The sequence below is a fragment of the Parasteatoda tepidariorum genome, chromosome 1 (assembly GCF_043381705.1).
Source record: "Parasteatoda tepidariorum isolate YZ-2023 chromosome 1, CAS_Ptep_4.0, whole genome shotgun sequence".
Classification (NCBI taxonomy): Eukaryota; Metazoa; Arthropoda; class Arachnida; order Araneae; family Theridiidae; genus Parasteatoda; species Parasteatoda tepidariorum.
In genome coordinates, this window is record NC_092204.1 from 67,479,588 (window position 1) to 67,497,338 (window position 17,751).

The window sequence follows — 17,751 nt, forward strand, 5'->3', positions numbered from 1 at the left end:
AAATAGATGTTCTTGAAGTCATAGATTATCTTTAGTAATGGACGTAAAAAACAGTTCTAAAAAACAAAAGTGTTCTCTGTCACAGCGGCGAAAATACACACGTTAGTGGCAGCACTACAGAACTGAAGGCGGGATGCTTGCAGAGAAGAGTATGTGAGGGAAGATTGTCCAAAATTAGATCATCCTTACATCGCGTCGGAGTAGATTGCTCAAGAGGCACTGCGTAAAACATGACAGAGCTTACTGTGACAAAAATGCGCAACTATTTGACAGATGACGAAAGGAGACAACATGCTGAAGCGCGTGGTTTTAAAGCCATGCCACGATTCAAAATTAAGAATGTAACATGATGAGGATGTGTAGAGAGATCATTTGGTTTCTAAGACTTTATTACTTAGAGCGGCCCAATAAATTCATGCCAATTAAGTAAGCAACTAAATCATGGTCAATAAAAGCTGCCATTGTTACAATGAATTCAGAGAAAACACATCGCAATCTCTCATGAAATGAATAAGTATTGAGGAGAATATTTTTAAACGAATCATTGTATTGTTTTGGATGTTTTAAAATTAGGGGAGTTTAAATGTAATGATTGATTAGATTGTAGATCAAATGTATGAATATTCACAAGAGTAATTAACATCAAAAAGATGAGAAAAAAACATTTTTTTTAAGATTCGAAGTTTTTCACTCCTTTTATTCCTATATTACTTAATAAAAACTATTACTATAGCGTAAAATATCAGAGAATAAATGCGAATTTTTTTGTAGGTTTACTGGGTATGATGGACAATATAATTACTACGTTTTTTCTTAGAGTCTAAGAATCTTTCGGTCGGATAGTTTAAAAATTTTGTCGAAGGTATTATTGTTTATAGCCATAACTTTTTATCACAGTTTAGTAAACAAAGTTGAAATAATAAAAATGATTTTAAATATGTAATTTATAGGAACATTGCCTTTTGTACAATGATTCTCTTGACTGTTATATAAGATTTCAAAATCATTTAAAGGTACCACAGTACATTCATTATTTTGCAAACAGACACGTCTTTTAAGAAAAGTGTTAATTAAATTTGAAATGAGTGAAAATACTGAAGCCAATGCTTTAACATAACGCTGGTTAAAAATATATACTTTAGAGCAGCGGTTCCATAAAACTCTAATCAAAGTATCATTCAAAAGGCATAAAAAATTTTGAGTACTACTTGAGCTAAAATAGGGTACTACTTGCCTAGAAAAGAAATAACAGGTAGTATAATTATTATGTGATTCTCCTGGAGAAGTAAATATTGTCTATGACTATCGCTTTTTTCTTTTATTCGTGGTACAGACGGATATTTTACTCCACTCTTAAACAAGCTAGCGACGAAATAGCAATATTGCCAGTTTTTCTCTGTAGAAGTACTAAATTACATTTGAAGACCAAGGAGGAAGAACGGTTTTTGTTCATAAAAGCCAATTCGGTGAAAAAACGATTTTGCTCGTGGAAAGTAAGGGTTTTTCTACAGTAGGGCTTATCGTCACAGTGGTGATAACTCCGGGGAAGAACAGTTTGCTCACGTTATTCATTTGTCAAAAACTTAGAAATCCTCAAAACGCAACAGATGGCGATCCAGGTGTCATTTTTGTGAAAAATGGGCACAAACAGTTCCTTCTCTTTAGTCTTCAGTAAAACGATAAAACCCTTTCCTGAAAATCAGTGTTTTAAGGCTGACTGCAAATGGCTCAAGTTCTATATATTTTGAAGTTTTGAAACATTTTCTAAAGTTAAATTTCTTTCAAAATATTTGCTGCTAATTTCATTAAATAGCATGCTATTTTCACATCTTAGAGAATTATATTTAGCTTCAATTTTATATATTAGGGGGACCGGAAAGTAATGTCGTTTCGGTGCATTTGATAGTTGTTATCAAGATTTTATTTTTAATCAATTGTGTATTCACCCTCGTTAGCAACAACCATTCAATGCCGGATCGAAAATGAATCAGTTTTCAAGATTAAAGAATATTTAATGCGCCGAAACGACATTACTTTCCGGTCCCGTATATATATATTAAAAAGAATTATATATAAAAAAGTTACAAAAAAGTAGGCTGTTAATTATTTCAGTTGAAGGTCCTTATTCGCAGTCAAAATCATTTTAAGTGAGATATTTTTATTCTCAAAACCACTTCCGGACACAAGTTAAATTGCCAAACCAAACAAACCGCGCTTTCAAAAGGGGAAAAAAAAAGAAAGAAAAAGAAATTGTAATGTAAGCAGTTTCATAACGTTATGATTCGAAACAGCATGCAGACATAAGATATCTATTCTAAAAATAAGAATACAAACATAAGCACCAGACGTCAAGTATCCAGACATTTTTTAAGAAGATTTTTTCAGGAAAGAATATGATTCTAAATTTAATACAAATACAAGGTTAGGAAAATACTACATGTTTAGAAACCAATTTAAAAAAAAAGGTTGTTTACAATAAACACGTTTTTAATTTAGAAATTAAGAAGTCAGTAAAGACAATTTTATAACCGTCGTTGAACAGGTGAACCAATTTAGGGTTTACAACTACCAATGTTCAATCCTGCAGCCTTGTAATTTTGAACCCAATCCAGAAGACAAGAGAACTGTTGGATCAAGCATTGGGGAAAATTTGCCTTCGTGGAGGCCTTTTTTTTAATAGAACTAACCCGTATTTGCGTAATATGGAGAGGAAAACTACGAAAAGTTTCCACGGTTAGCCTGACGGCAAAGGGACTCTAACCCATGATCTGTCTACCAATGAGTATATATTACGTCAGCACTGTGGTCGGTGCGAGCTGAGTGCGGAATTCGTATCAATTAACCATTGTTAGGATTCAAAGCTGGTTCACCTCATTGGCCCCTAAGCCACCACGGCTCTAGTAAGGACAATTGTCATATCAGCAAACTAAAAATTTACATGGTAAAAAAAAAAACTAAGGCTGCTATAAATATACTTTTTAAAAGGCGTTACCTCTATGCTGGCTAAAAGAAACGTCAAAATAATGCGTCAAATAATTTATTAAACGTCAAATAATTTATAGCTGGTTTTATACTTCTATGCTGGCTAAAAGACACGTCAAAATTAGTGTCAAATAATTTATTAAACGTCAAACAATTTATTGCTGGTTAACTCTCCGCCAGGTCTACAAGATTTCAACTTTTTTTTCCAGCAACGAAATTCATGAGTTAGGGGTTAGCGGTTAAATAAGATCGTTTCAGTAACTGTTAATACTTCACAAAAGTTATTAAATTAGCATGTTAACCTCACACTCGCGATAATTCGAGCGGCGTTGTATTTTACGCTGCTATAATTTTTCACACTCGAATATAATCGTGAATTGAAAATGCGTTTTTTCTGTCTTCTAATGTGTTCTAAAGTGTGTTTTTTTACATTAAAAAAAAATTGATTTTTTTTGGCCAGTTTTTTTCAAAAAATCTGTGCGTTAAGCATGTACAGCATATTATCTAAAGTTAAAGTGTAAACTTTCAATTATTAAAAAACTTGAACACATCCGTTTTTAATTTTTGTAAAACTATGACTGTTTTTCACACTGGAATTTTTCCGCCATTTTCATTATATCTTGGCAGAGAAGGAAAACACTTAGCCTAACAATTATGAATAATTGTAACCAACTCGCAACAGTCATAAAATAGCATAAAAGAATAAACAACAGGTGATAATTCTTTACAGGCGAGAAAAGAATAACAAGAACAACAATATACGCATATATGCTAATTATAAAAGTATTCTAAACAACCTGGAATAGACGGAAAAAGAACATACAAATTTAGAGGGTGGAATAAATTAGAAACAAGTAGGATGGGAGATACGCTTCAAGGCATTTCGAATATAGTAAATCAAATATAACATTCTGTCAAACGTTTTTTATTTTTTAGCGATGAGCATAATAGTAATTCCAAACATGCGTGAAGCTCGGTCACAATACCGTGAAATGTTGCATATTGCACAGTTTAGCGGGGGATTGAAATCGCATTCGAAAGTGCATTGGACTGCTAAGGGCATTCCAATACCAAAAGATATTTGTTTTAGATAACGCTCGAAAAAGATGACTAACTTTTCATGGCTGTTAAAAAATTATTTACGAACTAAAAATACTGGTTAAAAAAGGATTTTCGTTCAAGTTATTTTAAATTTTAAGCTTATTTTAACTGAGAAGGCTTAACTCGTTTTTCTTTAAAGTGCATATTGTGCGTTTTAAGGTATTGGTAAAAGAGATAATGTAACACTTCAATGCAACGATACGCGAAAACGATTTTACAGATTCTGATTCTGCAAATTAACTGAGAGGGGGGGGGGGACATAATTTAGAAATTGTCGATTTATTTTAGTGAGGCTGGTATATAAATAAGAATTTTCGTTCAAATTATTTTTAATTTAAAACATATTTTAACTAAGAAAGCTTAACTTTTTTTTTCTTTTCAAATTTAGAAATTGGTAATTAATTTTACGGAAGAGGGCATAGACTATAATCAAAAGTAATGTTTTCGAAAATGGTTAAATTATAGAATATTCGAAATTTGCGTTTCAATTAAATTATGACTCAGAAAAATAATGTACAAAGAAAGGTATTAGACAAAAATTTGTTAAAAACTTAATTTAATACATATTTTTTATGTTCATATAACTATTTTTATTTTTATACTTAACTCTACAGTATGGATAAAAATTATTACAATTATTCAAAAAGTAGGGGCTTTAAATAAGAACCCAACACTTTTTAAATCAACGTAATGTTTAATTCTCTTTACATTAACGTAAATAATATTTTTTATTTACGTATTTTGATAATCACTGGGGATATTTACCACTTTCTTCGCAAAAACAACCTTGGCCACATCGGATAAGCTAGACGCGCTTCAGAATTTAGACTTAAGAAATACGATTGATAAGTCCTTTATCAAGAAATAATCAATTGTTAGACATTGTTAGAATTTTGGGCATAAATTCAAATTCGACAATGCCAAAATTATTTCCATCCCAGTCACATTAGCTCGCTCATCTTGATGCCTTGGAATTTTATTCCAGTCATATGTCAGCTGATTCTTTTGTTACTGACACCAGTTTCTCCCGTCCTCTCCATAGCCCGTGGGTCCCGCAGTGGACTGATCGTAAAGAAACGGTTCCCAGTAGAACACCGAAGTCAAGCATCACTGGCTGCAGTCAGTAAGCGGGTGAGCGAATACTATGACCAGTCAGAGTAGGAACAGATAGGGCGTGGTATTGGTCCTCGTTAAACTGTTCTACCGAAACTTGCTCGACTTAGCGAGCAAGTAGTCGGGCTGCCAAAGCAGGGGAGCCATCCCCTCTGTAGCGGATCAAAATTGCGATGGTATCCCTAGCAGCAAAATAACTTGGGCCCTCATTGGGCCAATATTGAAGAATCTTGGCCCAATAAGGGTTCAAAGAGCCATTATTATTCTGATATTGGCTTTGTATAGAATTTTCTGATTTACCGGATATTTTACAGCCACTTTATAACCAATATCGGTCCTATATAGAATTCCAGATTCACTTGAAATTTGACATCCATTATTTAGCCAATATAGGTTCTATATTGGCCAATGTAGGCCCTATATAAGCCATTCTAGGACCAGTATTAAAAAAATCTAGACATCCAATATCGGTCCCTCGGTGCATGTTCTTATAGGACCTATATTGAGCCCAACTGTAGCCAGGGTAAAATTGTTGCTTGGGATGTCTTCGGATCAACCTCAGAGATGTTTCCCATACCGTCACCAATAGCCCATTGTGCAGCTCTAGTGTGACGTAAATAAAGTACCTACAATAGCTCGTGGAAATGCATTTAACTCTGATTTGCACCTCACGGTCACATTAGTTTCTCCAGTTCTGTTTCTCACTTTTATTTCTAAATTTTTCGCTGGCAGCTTAACGTTTTATATTTCAAATCGCTCTTGTTTCTTCTCATTCATAACTGGCAAATTTTGAAAATGCATGGGCACGTATTTTTGAGCGCTTAAAATATGTCTAGTGTTAAGTCCAATTTGTATATTTTTGAAGCGAAAGAAGTTTTTAATCAAGTAATATCTAACCGCTTCAGTTTCTTAGGTTTCAATTACCGCTTCAATTTATTTAATGAGTTATAATTAATTATTCTTGAGTGGAGAAAGAAACATTCCTGTAAAATTATCATACTGTATGGTAAATACATTTCTAATAAAATAAAGCTACCATAATTCCAGTAATATTAAATAAAATATCCATTATATAAACCATTCCTTTATCGATTTTCCCGTTCACATGATAAAGGTTTCACCGGAAATTCTGGTTTTCGAAATTATAGTTCTTATAACCACACATTTAGCAAGAAATATGAAACTGAAAAGTAAATTTAACTGAAGAAATTGTTTTTATGCCATGTATGGCATAGTGTCCTGATAGAATTGCTAAATTTTACCTCATTTACCAATTTCATCATATGTTACAAAACCATTATTTTTTCATTTTACCGAAACGGCTTTGGTACGGCCGCTAGGGCTCAGGGGATAGAGCGTTCGCCTTCCAATGAGGCGAACCGGGTTCGAATTCCGCATCCGGCTTGCGCCAACCACAGTGCTGACGTGAAATATCCTCAGTGGTAGACGGATCATGGGTTAGAGCATAGCCACCGAGAAATAAGGCCTGCGAGATCATCAAGGTCTTTCAGTGACGTCACATTCTGTGGGGATATGTGATTAGCCGCCAATTTCAAATATTTGTCCTTCATTGAATAGCAGTGTTGTTTGTCCGTCGGATGTGTCCTTTTAAACGATTTAAAATAATCGTGTGTAGTTCCAAGATGTAAAGGGAACTACAAAAATGTGCCTAAAGTATCAGTATTTAAGTTTCCAAAAAATGAGGAAATTTAAAAAAAAAAAATGGATTAATTCTACCAAACGAGACAGTTATGAAATAACCGTTAATAGTCGAGTAAGTGTTATTTATCTTTCATGTTTTAATATTCGTTTTTGCAGACTTAATAATAAGCTTTTTAATTAAATATTGAAATAAATTGTATTTAAGAATTACATTGCTTTAGGTATTGCTTATTGTTGGCAAACATTAGAATATGAAACTAGCAAAACATTCGTGCTTTTGCAAAACTCTTAGACGTGGAATAAAACAAATTTAAACATCATTTGTCGTGTTTAAATGTATATATAAACAAATATAAGATGTCATTAAGAGTTAACATTTNGATGGATCATGGGTTAGAGACCAATTGCAATCTGGTTGACCATGGGAGGTTTTCATAGTTTTCCTCTCCTGCCCTCTCAAAAAGTCCTCCACAAAGGTTAATTTCTCTCAATGCTTGATCCAGGAGCTCCCTTGTTGTCTGGATTTGGAGTTAACATAAGTAGTCATAAACCCAAAATTGGATTGGCTGTTTAACGACGGTTATAAAATAAAATAAAAACGGCTTTTGTAAAAATTGCCATGGTTTTTATTATTCCTAAAGAGCTAGAAATATGGTAAATGTTATCATATTGTGGTAGTTTTAACCATGCTTTTTTTTAAGTGTGTAATGTCTTATCAGAATAAAATAACTATTCTAATTTTGTGTTAAAAAAATGAATTTTATATATAGCGCTAAAAGATACGTGCTGGTACATGTAACATAATTTCCCCCTCTGCGGGCGTAGGTGCAGAGCTGTGTGCCGGCGTCCGTGTTCATGTAACATAATTTCAAGTAATACCATAATTGATATTTTAATAGACGAAAAGTAATCATCTTTCCTTAAGAAATGCATATTTTATGTGATGTAAATGTGAATTTTTCTTTTTTTGAATAATGACAACAATATAAAATATTATATAATATTGCATGTTTTTCACATTAAACTAAACTCAGTGGCGCGACAGCCCATAGAGGGCCAAGGCCTACTGTGCCCATCTCAGTTTTCTTGACCTTGGGCTCTGGGGTGCAGGAGCAGATGTTCCAGTCAGGTGGTCAGCCGAACGCGGAACCCCCAGTGTTTAGTTCCCAAGCATGCTTGGTACTCATTTATCGACCCACTGAAGGGATGAAAGGCTGAATCAACCTTGCCCGGTCCGAGGATCCAACCAAGGACCTGTGGCACGACAGCACGTAGCCTCCGGGCGTCAATTTTTACTGTAATATTTATTTAATTAGAATGATTCAGTGATTTTACGGTAGTTAATTCTTTAAAAATTACGGTATATCAGAATTTTTTCTGTAAAAATGAATTTTACGATAAAAAGTATAAGTATCCTTAGAATCGGTACTTTTTACCGTAATTTTTTTACAGTGACATATTACATATTAAAGATTTTCACATTAATAGAACTAATATCAACAATATACATAAAAACCCAATTCATATTTACTTTTAAACAAACAAACGAAAAGAAATTAACTATGTCCTATAATAATTTGTTTGAATCATATTTCGGTATTATTAGAACAATATTAATACCATTGTTTCCAAGTTAACAATGCACGTTAGCACAAAATCTCATTTCAACAATTAAAGAATACCATTTCTTGTTAATCTCTTGAGAAAATTGGTAGAGTTTCTTGAGTTAAGAATTTATTCTGAAATAAAATGTCTAAACTTTTGAGATATATTCGAAAAAAGCTGTAAGTAATGAGCATTTGATAATTTTAAGTAGAGAAAATTGATGTATGGTTGTTTAAAATTTTAACTTAAATTAAAAAAAAAAGTTTAATTACTCTAAGTAATAGTTATTTTTTATGTACATTGCTGTCGCCAAATTTGTTACATTTACCGTTTAGATTTATTAAAGTAAATTGCTATAAACTACTTATACTTTATAAGCATATATTTTTATAAAAATCAACCTTGACCATGAACATAAGTTACTTTAGATAGTGACCTTATTTAGATATTGATGCAATAATAACAAACTTTAACCAAATTCAATTTAACCTATAAACCCTGATATCGAATTGTTTTAAAATTATTTTGATTATTAAAAAAGAAAAATTGAAAAACTACCTTAATAATGTTTCTTTCTTAAAGCATTTTGTTTCGTTTGATAAAGTTGTAGAATTCATAAAATTCTAAGCACACTGCAGAATTCCATTAAAACCGCAAAACGTTTCTTAGAGGGAAAAAAAAAAAACTCCTTACAAGTGCATGTATTAAAATATTTGCTGAATGCAAATTTATAAAGTTAAACGTCATCAAATAAAATACAATATAACTTTTTGCTTGATTTTTTGAGAAACTCATATAATGACGGACATAAGAATATTTTTACTAAAAACTGATAAAAACGCTTATTATACATGACTATTGATAAAATGTTTCAAAAATATTAATAATTAAAAAATATTAAAAGCAATTATGATTATAAGTGATTCCGAGAAGACTAAATAAATTGTGCAATCCTTTATTCTAGCCTTAAAATTCAATTTATGAACAGAAACTCAGTTTAATTAACAAAAACTAAATCTATCTGCAGTTTCTTTCATATTACACATTCATTATTAACGTAATGTGTCTTTTTTTTTTCATTTTAAGCACAATAATTCTTTTATTATTTTTTTTAAAATCTTTTTTACTTATTATTAGACTAAACAAGATAACTTAGATTGATTCTGTTTAACTTATAATTTTGTTTCAAATGTTTTTGTTTGCTTGTTTTTTTTTTTTAAAACTAAAAGTCAAACACATATTTTCTGACAATAAACTTGATCTTTTTAATTTTGTTAGCTTAATTTTTTTTTGCAAAAATTGTATAGAAAAACTTCCTTAAAGATTAGATTTTATTTATTCATGAAACAAGGACTAATTCAACAAGGAAAAAAAATTGAAGCAAAGTATAAATAAGCTTTCCCACTCAAAACTAACAAAACAATTTGATAATAAATAAATTCAGTTATATTATTGTGAAAGTTATGCCTTTACGTCAAGAAAATTATCAACAATGTGATATATTAGATCATCCCCACACAGGAAAAAATGTAGGGAGTATAAAGTATCAAAATGTGGTAAAATTTATCAGTTTTCTGGCTCTATGGGAACAACAAAAACTCAGTAACTTTTTACCTAAGTGCTTTGGTGATGATTTTGGTAAAAATAACAAAAAATATGGTTAGATAATTTTTGGAAAAAAAAATTCAAATTTGGTACTTTAATCATGCTAATTTAATTTAATTAGTTAAATTCAATTTTTTGTATTTTTCACTAAATGTGTCGTAATTTAGAAATATAATTTTGAAATCCAGAAATTCTGGTTAACCATTACCATATGAACGGAAAGAATACCAAATGAATGGTTTAAATACCGTATATTTAAGTTTTATTTATCAGAAATATGTTGTTTTTTTTACCAGAAATGAGATTACCATACAGAACGGTAATTGTACCAGAATTTTTTCACCCAGTAAGAATTGCAGTGTGTTAACTTTAACTAGACTTTTCTAATGATTTTTCTTCTAAAGATATTTTTTTCTATTAATAGTCATGATGCATTGAATTTAAGACTTCAAGAACAGAATATTATCATAAAATTATAGAGATATTTAGAAAATTACTTTTATAATGTACAAAAACATTAAAAATCTAAATACAAATCATCCATTCAGTTGAAAAGCATTTACAGCATCAATAAATTTTTACCTTAAAGGTAACAGTTACAAATTAAATTAAGAATATTAGCTTTATAATATACAAAAAGATTGGAAATATATTTCAAATTATCTTTTTAGTTTGATTTATATATTTTAGTTACAGGTAAGAGTAAAAAAATTAGATTGTATTTTTATTTAGTTCCGAGGGAAAGAAGGATAATAATAAGTTCAAGTTGAAGGACTGGAATGAAGTTCTTGCTGAACAGAAAACGATTGAGGAAAACAGAGCTGCAGAGGCTCTGAATGAGCAATTGGATGAGGAAACTGCAGTGGATGAGGGAACTGTTAAATATGTTGAGGAAGTGGTAGAGAAGAACATTGCAGATAAAAAAAATGCTGAAATTGATAATAAGTTTCAGTTAAGAGATTGGAACGAAGTTCTTGTCGAGCAGAAAATGGTAGAAAAAAACAGAGCTGCAGAGGCTCTGGATAAGAAATTGAATAAAACAGCAGTGGTTGAGGAAATTGCTAATAAGTTCCAGTTAAGAGACTGGAAGGAAGTTCTTGCTGAGCAGAAAACTGTTGTAGACAACAGAGCTGCAGAGATTCTCGATGAGAAATCGGATAAAGAAACAGCAGTGGATGAGGAAACTGCTAAATATGTTGAGGAAGTTGATAAGCAAAATGCGGCCGACAAAGAGAAAGCTGCTGATAATGAACAAGTGAATAAAGAAACTATAAGGAATGTTAAATTCGAAAAGTTCCCTTTAAAGATCCGGGACTATGTTATTATAGGACAGGCAGTACTTGACATCAAGAAGAATAGGCCTGTAAAACATGATTTTAATTTTATGGGAATTTCAACGGCGCATTACAAATGGATGAGAGATTTCCAAAAATGTGAAAGAGAGAAACGGAACAAAAGTTCCTTCTTCTAGAAACGTCGAAAAGTTTCCCCAAAAATTTCGATTTTGACTCTTGTCCGGCTTCGACACTCACTCGATTTTGATCCTTTCCCGATTTTGACAATTAACTGGTTTTGATACAAGTAAAAAAACTTGCACATTGACAGGACAATGTGTTTAATGTGCTGCAGTAAAATTTTCTCTATGGACAATATTGTGGAGATTTTCCTGATTTTGACATAAAAAAATATCCTAGCACATTGACAGGACATTGTGTTTACTGTGCTGGATAAATATTTTCTCTATGGACAATATTGTGGAGATTTTCCTGATTTTGACATTTAAAAAATGCTCAGCACATTGACAGGACATTGTGTTTAATGTGCTGCATAGATACTTTCTCTACGGACAATATTGTGGAGACTTTCCTGATTTTGACATTAAAAAATATCCTAGCATATTGACAGGACATTGTGTTTACTGTGCTGGATAAATATTTTCTCAGCAGACAATATTGTGGAGAATTTCCTAATTTTGACATCAAAAAAGTCCTAGCACATTGACAGGACATTGTGCTTAATGTACTTCATGAAATACTTCTCCATGGTCAATGTTGTAGAAATTTTGAAAATGGAGACTAACCCAAAGGACAATATAATTAGTATGGTTAAAAATTCTCAAATATGTATTCAAATAGACTCAGACAATATCCCAATGGAAATTAACTCATGAACAGGACATTTTGTTCATTGAGTATGTAACTTTAATTCTAGATGACGAAAACTTTCATGTCATGATAATTCAAGATATTAATATAATTGAATAAATAGTCTTTTTTTTCACAAAATGCTTTAGTCATTATTTTATATATTAATAGAGATTACATGTTGTTTCTTATGTATGTTTATGCAAACAGACTATACTTTGTTCTCAACAATAGTAATTACACTTGTAGTGAATTGAATCTTAAAAAATTATGTCAATACAACTTTTTCCTTTTATCTAAGCCTGCTCAAGCAACTGAATTTGACATCTAATAGACTAGTTGGTTCTTAAACTAACAAATTTAAAACAGAATCATATGTTAGCCAGTAGCACTTCATATGTGAATGATACTCAGTTAAAACAAGGTTAAAAAAAATTATGAATATTACAATATATTATTTCTGTGCAATATTTTTAATTTAAGCAAAACACCAGTTATGAATGGCTAATATTTAATAAAAATAGCTAGAAAATGGATAGCCATTGATATTAAAGCGGCATATTTGTAACTATATCTAACTGATGCTATTATTTTATTACATGATAATATAATCAAATATTTCGCAAAAATAACATGATATAGTTAACGAAATTTTTTTAAAAATGTTATCCACGATTGTTTATTTAAATATATATATATATATATATATACAATAGAATTGGATATAATAAATACAATAAAAATAATAAAAAGCATAACTCATCAGCAGTCAACACCACCACACACTTTTTGAATAAAGATGTGTTGGGTTGCATTACATATATTAACTCTAATTTTTGTCTGCAGCTTTTAAGTGTGTTTATTAGGCTATAACAGCTACAATTTAAGTTTTTTTTAAAAAAAAAAATCTGATATTTTTGCCAACTTCATAATATATATATAAAGAGTAATTTTTATTTTAGGATAATATATTATTATTTTGAAATTCCTCTTTCATTAAGGAATGTATCCTGAATAGAATTTTTACACCATGCATACAAGATAAAAAATATATTTTGCACCTCACTTTTTCTGATGTTTGTAAATATTCAATGGAAAAGCAAAAAAGATTAATTTAAGACAATTGAAGATCAAGATGAATGGTTTAAGTCTACTTTTCACAAAAATTATCATTGGATTGCATTTCGATTGGATTCATTTGCATTGGATTACTATTGCATTTCGAAGATTACTAAATTTTAACAAATCAATAACGTGAAAAATCAGTTCAGAGTTATTACAAAGTAAATATAGTCCGTGCTTAGGAAAAATAGTCTTTTTACTCAGAGTCAGCTTTCATGCAGATACACTGACTATCTCCCTTGATCTCTGATTTTAAGAAACAAAAGAAAAAAAAATTTTAGGATGATTTCAGAAAGTACATCTCATCACAGAAAGGAACTAACTCGAAAGGTATAACTCATAGCTACCCCCGGATAAACATCTACATGTCTTTTTTTAGAAAAATTTGCAAGTTCAAAATTTAATTGGTACAACAGATCATGGTACAGAAATATCCCCATAACTTCACTATCAACAGAGAAAAAATAAAAATTTTTCTATTTCATTCATAAAATTTTTTCTATTTCATATGCTTTGGGTAGTTACTCCTATGTGATTTTTTTTCCGTCTCTCATGTGCAAATACATTAGAGCAACTAAAACTTAGCCTTTAATTTGGTATAGGCTGAAATTTCCCTTCAAGACATTCAACTTTTACTGACAAACATATTTCAACTTTCTCAAGATATGAATTCATTGACAGAGCATTAGAATTATTTTATACTTTGCATCATACATTACTAAGATGTATCAGCAATAAAATCTGTTCAAAGTTTTACTTAAGACATAATTGCTTCAAAGGTCTCAGTTTATAGTTGGGACCAAAAGCTGCAAAACTCGAAGGCAAGAATTTAAAAAGAAAATTGAACAATTTATTTCACGAATTCTTTAGATGATAAAAGTGTTAATCAATCTTTAATCATATAATTGTTTAAACAAACTAGCTTTAAATATTATCTATCGTCTTTGAATTTAATTTTTTAAACATCATCTAAGCATAACAAACTGTGTTTATTGTATTGCATAAAATGTTAAATTGGAGAATAAGTTAAATGAAAAAAATACAATCATTTATAATAAAGTCAACAAGATAACAAATTTTACAGCCTATACCAAGTTCAAAAATGTGAAAGATCGGATCTAAAGCTCGTCTTTCATACATTTTGAAACATAAATCAAAATAAAAAGACAATCAATCAAAATGAAATAAATGACTAACCTTAATGATTATTTATATTATGTATGTAATCCATTCATTTGTTAAGGCAAAATATAGCAATAAATAATAACAATATAGAGCGGAGCAGAAAACTTTTGTTTCTATCATTTAATGCATTACGCATGCACGCCCCGCCCACTAAATTCGATGACGATTAATATTTTAAATTGCATCGAAAACTATTACAGTTTTGCTTAGGAATGTTAGCTACTGTATAAGGACTGCTTTTGCAGCCTCTATACGATTTATTGCAGTAACCCTACAAACTTGCTCTGGCAGGCTGCAGTTGAATTTTGTGCTGGATTTGAGTGAGCGGTAGTGCTCTCTGCGTTATATGCTTTTTAAGCATGTTAGTTTTAATTGTTATAAATCTTTGATTTGTATAAATATTTCTCTCCTGTTTTGTAAAGCATAGATGTTAAAATGATACGTAAGTAAGTTGCTAAATGTAAGTCCCTGAATTAGCCCCTGAATCATATTATATGAACCTTAGCTAAGACGTAGGTAAGTAAGTTGCTTTGTCTTCAATGTGAACAGTAATTTTTAAGCAGTTACTATTATTGCTTGTTAAAGCCTCTAAAATGTCGTGACTGAAAATATTAGATAAATATGTAGTAAAATAAGATCAATTACAATTGGACAATTTTTATATTTATTAGTTTTACTTTTATGTATAATTAAACTTATATTACCTCTTGAAAAAAGGAATTGGAAGGGAAATTACAAATTGTGAAATAAATTTAAGAATTTTTTAACTAAATTACTAAACTTTCAATTATAGATATCTGCTCTTGTCTTTTCTATGACAGTGTAAGTATTTAAAAGAGTTTGGGGAATGCAATAATTATTACATTCCCCTTAGATAACTAAATTTCATAAAAAAAAACTATAACTTTCCTTTTCAAATCAGTGATTAATTTTAAATAATTTCAAAATATTTTTATTAAGTAGAAAAAACTTTAAAAATATTTTAATATTTAGCTGAAAGTCAAGAAAAGCAATCTTGAACATCTTTAATTGCATTTTTAGTTATAGAGTAATTAGTTTAAAAAACAATCTTGCAAATTTTTATACATAAATGTTATTTTTTTTCACGTTTTGATAGGATTCTCTTTATCATAGATTTAAAGAAAAAAACTAGTTTATTTATTGTTAAGTAAATAAATTAAAAAAAAAAAGAGTAAGAAATTTAATTTAAATAAAAATTGATTAAAAATCAAATTATTATCGAAAATTACTTAAAAATTCCTTAGCTTTAAAATATTGCAATGAAAATTTAATCCATTTAAAAAATGTTAACAAAGTGACAATTTTTTTAAATAATTTCTTGAATAATTAACTAAGTATTTAAGCACAATATATATTTAACTCAAAATAATATAAGCACCCATTTATCTACAAACAAGTGCATACATTTTAATTGACATGTATGTGTACATATCTATTTAGAAAAATAATGGACATAATTCAAAATAATTAGTGTAATAGGATATGCGGATTTAAAATTCTGTATGATAATTTTCATATTATTTAAATAATATGAAAATTCTATGAATAATATGAAATAATAACATGAAAATACTGAATAATACCAAAACTCTTATAATAAATAATAAAAATATGTGAATATTAAAAAAAAAAAAAAAAACAATGTAAAATTTTTATATCATTTAAAATTACTACATATTTTTTTAAAATTTTTTATCTATTTTATTTGTTTTAAATTTAAGCTCTTGGTTTGTCGTTATCGCTAAACAATTGTATTGGTCAATATTAAACTCTTCCATTTCGTCCAGTTTTTTCTTCTTTATGTTTCTTCCGTCCGAAATCTCAACATTGAATTTGCATCAAATGAAGACCTCAAACTTTAATTAACAGCAGGACTGTCTTATTGAGAATACCTTCTGTACTTAACTATAAAGGAGAAAGAATTTATTTTCAAGCTTTCTCAAGCTGTATAGTTAGTTATTTAACATTTAATTTATGTCAAATTTATTTAGAAAATGACAAACTAGAGTAAAATTGATTAGGATAAAAACAATTAAGTCAAGCAAACAATAGGGCTAGTTAAAACAATTAGGAAAATCAAACTAAGTTAAGAGCTTTCATATTAATTTTTTTTTTAAATAGTGTCTAAGTTATGTAACTAAGAAAAATTTGTATGCAATAAAAGGCGTTTTAATGAGAAGAGTGTCAAAAAATAAGTCTCAAAACAGAGTAACTATTTTTTTTTTTTTTAACAAAACTGCATCTTTATTTAAAGCTATAGAAATTCTTTGCTTGATGCAATTTATAATAAGAAATAATTATAAAGAATATGTCTGTGGATATCTGATATTCCTTCTGTAAGAACAAAAGAGTCTGAAGTCATAGGTTAGAGTTAGAGAGAGACAATTTTAAAAAGTTAAAAACTTATCTCCATAATGTGAAATGAGGTGGCTATTTTGTCTTAAGTAGGGGATCTGAAACTGTGTGTTGGTAAGTATTATTCGGAATTCTAGGCGGGAATATTTTCATCAGGGAAAAGTTTCAACACGTATATTCTTTAGTCTTAAAGGCGAAAAGAATTTGTTAAAATGAGAAAAAATATAGCTTCCGTCATTTCTGAGAAACAAGTTTCAAAAAGACCGTCGATCTTTAAAACTTGCAGAATGTTGCGATTTCAGGGTTTTATGTCTGCTTCTTTTTCACATGCTCAGGAAACTTGCGCCATGCTTTTTTCTCTCTCTTTTTTTGCGACCTTTCTTGGCCTCGATAACGCGCGACTTTGATCAGAGGAGAAGAGCGAAGAAAGTTGTGTCTGTTTAAATTTCAAGACNTCAAAAAAAAAAAAAAAAAAAAGAAAAAAAAAGCTTTTATGAAACTTGCAGAATGTTGGTGTTTTAAGGTTTTATACCTGCTTCTTCTTCATATGTTCAGGACTTTTGCGCCATTCCTTTTTTATTTCTTTGTGACCAGTCTTTGCGTCGATAATGACTTGATCAGAGGAAAAGTGCGAAGAAAGATGCGTCTGCTTAAAGTTGTTGTGAAAAAATCAACTTTTATGTTTAAAAACTAATTTTATAAATTTTAAGCTATTCAGTATTTTGTATTATTTAAACGAAAATAAATAAAAATCGGATTGATATTTTGGAAGCATCAAAGCACTATTACACTGATATTAAAAATTTTCTTTCACAAAATGTTATTAAAACAGTTGTCATGATAAAATAATGACATT

The 17,751-nt window shown here is 29.9% G+C and overlaps 1 protein-coding gene across 1 annotated transcript in view; it reads right to left on the bottom strand.

The window, feature by feature from the left end:
- Window positions 1–14,665, bottom strand: part of LOC107449424 (MAGUK p55 subfamily member 7) — a 38,748-nt gene extending 24,083 nt beyond the window's left edge. Inside the window, exon 1 of the mRNA XM_016064943.3 lies at window positions 14,532–14,665. The gene's annotated coding sequence lies outside the window, so the exon portion shown is untranslated. The remainder of the gene's footprint in view (window positions 1–14,531) is intronic.
- Between the last annotated feature and the right edge of the window lie 3,086 nt (window positions 14,666–17,751).